A 9,119-nucleotide genomic window follows, 5' to 3' on the forward strand; every position below is an offset into this window, starting at 1 on the left:
TAAAGTTTTCAAAACCCAGCAGTATTTTACACTTCTCAATCTGGACTAGACACATTTCAAGTGCTCAACAGCCGCATGTGGCTACTGTACTGGACAGCACATTCTAGATTTCCAAACATATGAAGCCTTTTGGCCTAAAAGACCATATACTTTAAAATCTTCCTATGTCACATTCTCTATGATCCATATTGTTGTTGGGATTTTATTTTGAGCCAATCACTTCATGAACCTATTTCACTTCTTTCCTCCACTCTCTTGACTCTCATATCTACCACCCACCCTAATGCCTTTGCTTACAGAATTTTAAAAACCCAATCACCTATTCTTTTCAGCTTCTAAGCAATACCTGAGATGTTCTCTAATCTGCACACCTAACACCAAGCAGAAAGCCAGAAGGTGCAGCAAGATTATTTATTCTCTGTTTCCATAAATAGATCTATCAAATACAGCCCTAATGTATGGCAACAGTGACAAATGGAGGGGCGTTTTTTCTTATAATGAAGATAAGGCACTTTATATAATAAAGTAGCACACCCTTCCTCAATGAGAAATAAAACTTTCAATGAGAAATATAATTTTACTCTTTTTTTCTCCCAGGAGAAATTTTGGGTTAGTCTGTTCTTGTTCTGGAACAAAACTCAGTGTTTCATTTCATAGGAATTCTGTGCCCAAAGGAAGAACAGAATGTTGGAATCAAAATTTAATGAATTCAACTTGGAGTCTAACTTTGCCTCAAATGTGGAAATGTAAACACAAGCAATAATATCTCAAACCATGTAACACTTCAGTTTCTCTTTGGCATGACTGCACAGAGAACCACACTTGATGTGTAGCTACACACAAATTTGTTCATAGTTATATAAGGAAAAAATTAAACTAGGCATATGTGAGGTTTTTCTGAGTCTCTTAGTAATAATGAAATCTGATTATTATGTCTTAAGTGATACTATAATTATAGATGAACAGGTTTTCTGTTGCTGACCCAACCTGTTCTTAAAACACAAAAGGCAACTTTTGTAGTCTTCAGCAAGGAAACCCCCCGTTAAACTAATAAGACTAAAAAACCTATGCCGACATTTTCAAAGAAGACCTAACAATATAATAATAATAAAGTAACTCCCATGCAAATACACAAAACAGATAAAAACTAGAACATTAGGTTTTCCTAAAAAGTTGAGCCGTAGTTGTCACCAACTTTAAGAAAGCAAGATACAAATGACAGCGATGTGCATTCTCAGGCTACAAAATAACTTATTCAGTGCCTCTATCTATAACTACATCTAAGACAGTCTAAGTATTGAACTGCACTTTCCTGGGATAAATTTTACAGTCGTTGAACTTTCATTTTCTGTCTGGGTGATAATATTTTATCTCAACAGCAAGGAGAAACACCAACACACTTAGGAACCCACACAGAAAGATAACTGTGGAGTGGCTCTCTTATGCTGGTATAGAATACTTATGTACTAAACACCCTCTGTGTATAAACAGACACTGTGTTCAAACCCAGGAGGAAGGGACACAGTGACCACCGGTGTAGTATTTCAAAGCACGTTGCACAGGGCCCGAAAGCCTAAAAGCATTAATTATGACTTCTCTCCTAGCGTATTAATTTAAGAAATTCCTCAGAGTATATGGCAGAGTTTGCCATCCATTTGCTATGACTTGTGCCTGTGCTGGTGGGCACACAAAGTAAAGTCAGCGGCAACAACCTTTCTGGCAGCTTCTTAATTTTAATCCTGGGTGGACATACTCCACGGAAATACGCCCCAGAATCCCAACAGCCGCATACTCTCTCGGTCCCAGAGAGCCCTAAGAACACAATATTAGTCTGGTAGCAACACCCCTGTAGTTGTAAAGTGCTGTGCGAGAGGAAGGCATAAGCGCCACCATATACCTGCTCGTGTTACAGGCTCTCGAATCAAAGTATTCTCACATGACACATTACTACCAATAACAGATTCCGGCTCCGTTTAAAAAAAAAAAAAGTGGGGGGGGACTACATATTTGTCCTGCTTTTGTCTAAAAACCAGAACCCAAGTACTAACTACTTTTCATTCTTTTCAACCTTTCATGAAAGCAATTCAATCAAACAACTGCGGCTCCACCCAAAGAGCTTCTATACTTACTTTTCTTACAGTTTTTGAGTGACGCACTGCAAAACGATGAAAAAAAAGAAGAAGAAGAAAAGGAGGAGGCAGCCCTCTCCTGCAGGGCGTCTTCCGCCCTGTAAACTTGGCAAAAGGCAAACTGGCCTGAAATACAGCACTCTCCATATAAGGCAGCCCAGCTAAACATGTCATGCGTAATTTATGGGTAGCAGGCAGAGAATTAACCTTTGCGTGCACATATTTGGCCCAGATGAAAACCGGGCGGGATGGCAGCCCCGGGGCCAGGGATGCGGGAGCCGCCGGGAGGACCCGCGCGCCGCTCGCCTCGGAGGGACTCGCACCTTCCCCCGACAAAGATCATTAAGTTGTGAGTACACTTGCACGCACCTGTTTCTCTTCTCGCCCCACTGTTTCTCCCTGGGTCCCGCTGGGTTGCCAAGCCGTGCGCCGGCTGCGCCGTGACAGCGTCCGCAGAGCCCACGGCGGGGAAGGGCGCAGGAGCGGCTGCGGCTCACCCTCCCGCCTTCCCCCGGGCAGGAGGTGCTGAGGGACGCGAAACCAACCACCGCGCGCGGCCCGCCCCTGCCCGGGAGAACCGCGGCCGGCGAGCACCTCCTCGCACTTCCTCCTTCAACCACCGGCAGCCCCGCCGGAGTCCGAACAATGAAGCGCGGCGGACCCGCGCGGGGAAACTGTGAAAATGGAAACTTACCTCTCACATTTTTTTTTCAGAGGCGGCCCGACTGTCGACCGAATGCCCAAGGCATTGTGGGAGTCATGATTCCAAGATGCCCGCGACGGAAAATGGAACTTGTCAGCTCCTTGTCACGGGAGCATTGTGGGCGCTACAACTCACTCAGCTGCAGTGAAAAGACTGTTGCATGTCTCTGTGCAGCCTCTTATCGCGGAGGTCTGGCTTCCGCTGCTGCTGCGCGGCCCCTCCCCCGCCCGCCCAGCCCCACCAGGAAGCCCAGGGCGGACTCGTGGAGCTCCTAATGCACGCGGCGGCGAGGAGAACGCTCTTCAACTTTCGGCTGGCGTCCTCCCGCGCTTCCCCGGGCCCCAGGGTCGCCTGTCAACCGGACAGAGTCCGCAAGGGCGGGTGATGGGTGCTTGCCCCGCGGCGCCGAGAGCAGGAGGAAGCTGGAGCCCGCGCGGGCGCCTTGGATCCCCTCGGCCTCCCGTTGGTATCTTCCATCTCATGCGTTCAACATTGTAACCTCGCGGCGGGCGTGCAGACCGGACGCCCTCCAGCTACTTACTTCTACCGACTAGCTCGACACACCAGTGGGTTCATTTTGAAAGAGGCCCTTGCACCGGGCTTTACAAGGAAGCCGGCAAGGTTAGATTGAACGTTAGAAGCCGATTAGACTAGAATCCTGCGATCTGATGAGACTGCCGCCTTAAAATGCACCAGTTTTTGAACCTGGAGGGCTAACAGGCGGGAAAAACATCTTCAAGATTGCCACTGTACAGCCTGTCCAGTTTTGGAAATCCTTAGTGAAACTGTCACACAAGCACAAACACTCATATGTCAGCTTTCCTTCTACTTTGTAAATAATATTTGTAATTTACAAGCCACTCTATTTCCAACTTTATACCATGTGATTTAGAGAAAGCAAAGCTCCCTCTTTAAAAATAATACATTACTTTCTGAAATACCGCGATATTCCACAGCAAGTAAGCCATATTGTCGCTAGAGCAAATAAACCACAGCCCCACATCATAATTCACTGGGTGCTGTAAGATGTAACTTGGCTTCGCTTTGAATGGAAAGAATGCTGAACGTCTGTGATGTGATGAAGTTTTGGAGATTGGGGGCAGGATTTCCTTTGAATGTAAGGAATTCGGATAACTTGTGCAACGAAGATTCTAATGAAAAACGTTTGTCCCATGTTTGGGACACAATTTGGGACAAAAATGCTGGATATGGTACAACATTCTTCCTGCAGGTTAGGTTGTGTTGAAGAAAGTGAGGCCAGCTCGCGGTGAAGGAAAAACATCAGAAAGGTGCTAAAGTGCAGAAATACCTTCCAGAGGCACTAACAGCCGACTTGAGTTCTTGACCTTTAGCTAGATCCACAAAGCACTGAGTTAAAATTGTACACTGAGCCCTTCCAGAACAAATAATTAATTAAATGGTGCCTCTTCCCAGCGTTAATCGTTTAAAAGGACTCAAGTACCCACACAGTTTTAGCAAACTAAAAGAACACTGACACTTTCTCAGAGAACAGGAATGGGAACTTTCTATGTGCCCATTAGTAACTACCCCAAGCTATGAAGACTTCCATTCCTCTTACTAAGCATTCAGCAACTACATTTAATGCCTACTATGCCAGTGATGCAAGAAGGGATAAGACAGTCCCTACACTCAAGGATAACACCTCTACTAGGTGAGAGACAAACCAATTAATTCTGCATAAGGGATAAGTGCTATGATGTTGGAAGCAATCCCACGAGGGCTCTGAGGATGGTGAAGGAAGGGTTCCTGGAGGATTTACATTTAACTGGTGCCTTGAAAGATGTGTAGAAGTTGGCAAGATCAAAAGGGAGTAGAGTCCAGGTGGAGAAAAGAAAAGAGCAGGACAGGCTGGATGGCGTGGCTCACACCTGTAATCCCAGCACTTTGGGAGGCCATGGAGGGTGGATTGCTTGAGGCCAGGAGTTTGAGACCAGCCTGGGTGACATTAAAAGACCCTGTCTCAAAGAAAATGAAAAGAGTAGAGTATACACAAGGGGCCTGCCAGCCTTCTCAGCCTTTCTATGAGAAGCGAGGGGAGGGTAGTACAGGAAAGTGGCAGGAGATGACGCTAAAAGTAGGTCTGTGTTAATCTAACAAGTCTCAACTTTACTGTCAAAACTAATGAGCTAGAAAAGTTTAGGCGGCAAGGGCCAGAGATGGAGTCTAGACTTGTATTGCAGAAAGTTCCTGTGACGGCAGCTTGGAGGGTGAATGAGAGTGTGGGATGGAGGGGTGAATGGGTGTGGACAGACTGGAAAAATGACTCATGCAGGGAATGAGGAAGGGAGGAGCCTTGGGAGACTCTCAAATCCCTGGCTTAGCCTACTGAATTGCTTACTACTTGCCTTTTAATTTCTTCATTTTGCCTCCCATTGTCTATGATATTAAAGGCCTAACTTCTTAGTAGAGCAACCTTTGCATCTGCTAGCAGGTTGGTGTCCTTGCTGGCTTCCATGCCCCTCTGCTTAGAATGCCTGCAAACCACTAAGGACTAATCCTGGTGGTAGAAATTTATTTTCAATTGTTCTCAAACCCTTGTAGAATTCCAAGTTAGAACTGTGGTGTTCTTTTATCATGTGGGTTAGAAAATTTGCTGTTTGGAGCAACATGGTGAAACAAAGGACTTTTGAACCTGTTTATGGTGCAAAAGGGGAAGTTATGTTTCTACTTCAACACTGGAGGAGGGGGGAACTTCTGGGAGCAAAAGAGAAATTGAAACTGAGATGAGACATGTTTTTTGCTCCATGACAGAATACAAAGAAATACAAGGATGATCCTTTAATGTTAGAAACAGTAGAATAACCATCCTGGTAAATAAAAAAGAAGAGAAAAACATGTTATTTTACATTAGATACAGAGGAAAACATGGCTAAGAAAACTCATAAAGCAATGGTCAATCTATAACTCAAAATGAGTGCAAATAAATTGTGATATAAAGCTACATCACCACTGATTTGGCCTAATTTACTATCATTGATAACATAACATGAATGATAATATTTAAAATATTAAAGCACTGTAACAGACACCAGATCATATGTTAAAACTATTAAATCATGGTGTCAGCTTTCAACTGCCAGTAACATCCTAACCACGTTTCAAACTATGGAAAGTACTAAAAAATCATTAGAGTAATAAAAAGTTAATAGTTCCTCATTTAGAATGCCATTGATATTCCCTCAGTGCCAGGAGAACATTATAGTTACTCCTATTTCTGTGAAGTGTATAGTCCACAGGTTCATAAGTGAGTATATCCGTGAGTATAAAAAGAAGGTCATTTCTGGGTGGAGAGGGAAATTATAGAAAACAATTTCAGGTGAAATAAACTACATTTTCAGATAAAGGAAAGAGTGTTCACTACAGGTTCCTGAAATATTTCAGTCCATTCAAGTTTTAATTATACCAATGAATCTCAAGAGAAATACAGTTAAGGGATATGGTTTTTATAGATAATATCAGCTCCTTGTTTACCAATAATAAAGATAAAGATAATGGCAGCATTTATCCTTTTCAGTCCAATGGGGATATTTAAGATAACTATGTAAGTGTGTGAGTGCCTGTGTGAATTGTGACTTACTTCTTCTGCATACCGCATTCATAGCTCAGTAAGCTCTCACTGCCTCTGCAATATAACTTGTCTTTCCTGACACACACACACACACACACACACACACACTTACCCACACAAATCACCTAAATAAAAATATCTCAAGGAGGTATACTCTTTTAAAATGATATTTTTATTATACCAGGATAAAAATAATTGATTGAAAGATGGTGTCAAAACCAGAACCTAGTCTCATGTCCTGTGCTTCCTAATCAATATTTAAATATAGATAGTCAAGAGAAGATGACTCTAAAAGGCAATCAAAAGTTGCAAACATTCTTGTATGGAGAATCAAGTTTAAGTAGATGCATTAAATGTATCACATTAAACTTCACAACAGGGTTGAGGAGAGAGGTGAGACCTTTTGTAGAATTCAAACTTTTTCAGATATTTGAATAAATATACTTGAGAAAAAGAATTACATGAATTTAGTTTATCTTCAAAGACCTTTATATATTTTGTACACAACACAATTTCTTTGTGCTCACTATTTAAAAATAAAAATATGTATTCTAATAGATACTATGTATATATTTGATATATATACAATATTATATATACATGTTATACATATACATATAATATACATATATGTATACATAATATACAATATATGTATAACATATATATGGCACATGAATGTGAAAATATATAAAATCAGTATCTTTGCTACTAAATGTTTGTAAAATTTAAAACAGTTAAATATTATGCATTTCTCAAGTTATTTTACCTAAAAGTTGAATCTATATATTCAATATCATTATTTTGGGATTTGGCAATAGAGAGACAGTAAGCAAATACATTTTGAAATTAAAAGTTCAAAATTATAGAATTTTAGCATTGAATGGAATGTTAGAGAGCATCTGGCCTTGTTCCCTTGTTAAACCAGAGGAGTGCATTATATAAGGAACTTGGCACCATGGCAGAGCAGAACTGACATCAGTGTCTTCTGACTCTCTCAGGCCATTCATTTTCATTGTCTTTTTTTTACTTAAAGACAATGAGGCCAAGAAGCAGCTCTAAAATAGGCCTAACAATTCCCCCAGTTTAATGTGAGGAGGTGCTACATTAGATTTCCAAGAGTATAGTTCTTCCTTCCTCTCTTTCTTCCTTCTTTCCTTTTTTCCTTGTTTTATTCTTTCTATTTTTTCATCCCTCCTTTCTTCTTTCCATAGAGAAAACACCTTTCACACAATGACTCTATTCATTTCACAAACATTTATTGAGCATCAGCCATGGCTAACTCCTATTCTAGGTACTGTGGTTCCAGAAATGAACAACACAGATAAATCACTTCCCTCAAAGGGGTTGCATTCTACTAGGGGGAGAGAAGCAACAAAAAATAAGTCAAAAATAAAAAATAAAAGATAAATAATGAGGTAATTTCAGATGGAGATAAGCGCTATGAAATAAAATAAAGCAGGTTAGGGGGATTTGGGAGAGGAGGTTGTGTGAAACAGGATGGAGGACTGAGCTGGTCATATGCAGGCAAGGTTCTCAGCGAAGTGAGGAATAACTGGGGAAAGAGCATTCAAAGCAGTGGGACTGCATGGCAAGAGCCCTAAGGCCTGAGTTCACCATAGGGCTAGAGAGCCAATGGTGAACAAAAACGACCTAACCTCAAGGAGCTTACAGTTAAGAAAGAGGGAAAAAATGAATCTCAATCAAATTCATCACACTCAAAATGCAAAGCTACTTTTCCTCACTGGGAACCATTAACATGTTTGATTATGTTAGAGGCAAGGGTCGGGGTAGGGTGATGGAACGTTATCTAAATTTGGTTTTCACAAAGATAACTGGATAACTCTTGACTGCTGTGTAAAGGCTGATAGTCTAATCTCAGAACAGAATGCATGACATGCACCACTGCTGGGAATGAGAGCAAACCAAAAGTGGGCTCTGTCTAGGAGGGCAACGAGCAGCAAATGGCTGGGGACCCAGCAGCAGAATGTGATTTGGTTGAAGACCCTCAGCAATGGGATACAACAAACGTTAGAACCTTACATCTCAGAGTTGAAGAGAAGCTGTAAGACTCATGATCCTCAAGAGAATGTACCTTGAGGGAAGGGAGATGTGGTATGCCTGTCTGTGTGTGACTTATTTATTACTTGGTGTCAACACAATATAGAAAATTCAAAATTAATGAAGGTAGAATATTTTTGTATCAGTGGTGTTTCCAGTTCCCAGAGATAGGAAACTGTTCGTATTACAGTTTATTTCCTTCTAGGCTTTTCCAATGCATTTTTAAAAGCATAGTTAATATTGTACTATATATGCAATTTATTTTCTAAATTGAATCTTTTAAGACAAGCTTATAAAACAAAGGACACCCCCCATGTCATTTATATGTAATCTTAATTTTTCATGAGGTAATGGAAGCTGGAAAGTTGGCCCTTGACCAAAGCCTTGCAGCTAACACAAGGACAAGCCTCCTGCCCCACAGTGTTTCACAGCCAGTACCCTAAGCTCTGGAATTCATCTGTCTAATGTGTAATATATTTATAAACACTCTACCTGGGATGTATGTATACCTTCTACTATGGACTGTCATTAGAGACAAGGAAATATGCAATTGTGGTCTTTCAATAAATTAAACAGATATAAAAATAAATATGTAATACAGCCAGAAGATCAAAATTGACATATTATCTATTTATGC

The 9,119-nt window shown here is 41.3% G+C and overlaps 1 protein-coding gene and 1 pseudogene across 11 annotated transcripts in view; one reads left to right on the top strand and one right to left on the bottom strand.

The window, feature by feature from the left end:
- Nucleotides 1-3,453, bottom strand: part of MBNL1 (muscleblind like splicing regulator 1) — a 197,284-nt gene extending 193,831 nt beyond the window's left edge. For 6 of the 10 annotated variants that reach the window (XM_025374646.1, XM_025374643.1, XM_025374629.1 and 3 more), the window contains exon 1: nt 2,824-3,007. The gene's annotated coding sequence lies outside the window, so the exon portion shown is untranslated. Of the gene's footprint in view, nt 1-2,823 lie in introns of all 10 variants that reach the window. The other 4 variants (XM_025374639.1, XM_025374617.1, XM_025374612.1 and 1 more) reach the window with 2 other exon arrangements.
- Nucleotides 2,973-6,350, top strand: LOC112618049 (annotated as a pseudogene). The gene has a single exon (XR_003118010.1). The product of XR_003118010.1 is annotated as an uncharacterized LOC112618049 (transcript).
- Nucleotides 6,351-9,119: the final 2,769 nt, after the last annotated feature.

The sequence above is a fragment of the Theropithecus gelada genome, chromosome 2 (genome assembly GCF_003255815.1).
Source record: "Theropithecus gelada isolate Dixy chromosome 2, Tgel_1.0, whole genome shotgun sequence".
In the NCBI taxonomy this organism is placed as follows: Eukaryota; Metazoa; Chordata; class Mammalia; order Primates; family Cercopithecidae; genus Theropithecus; species Theropithecus gelada.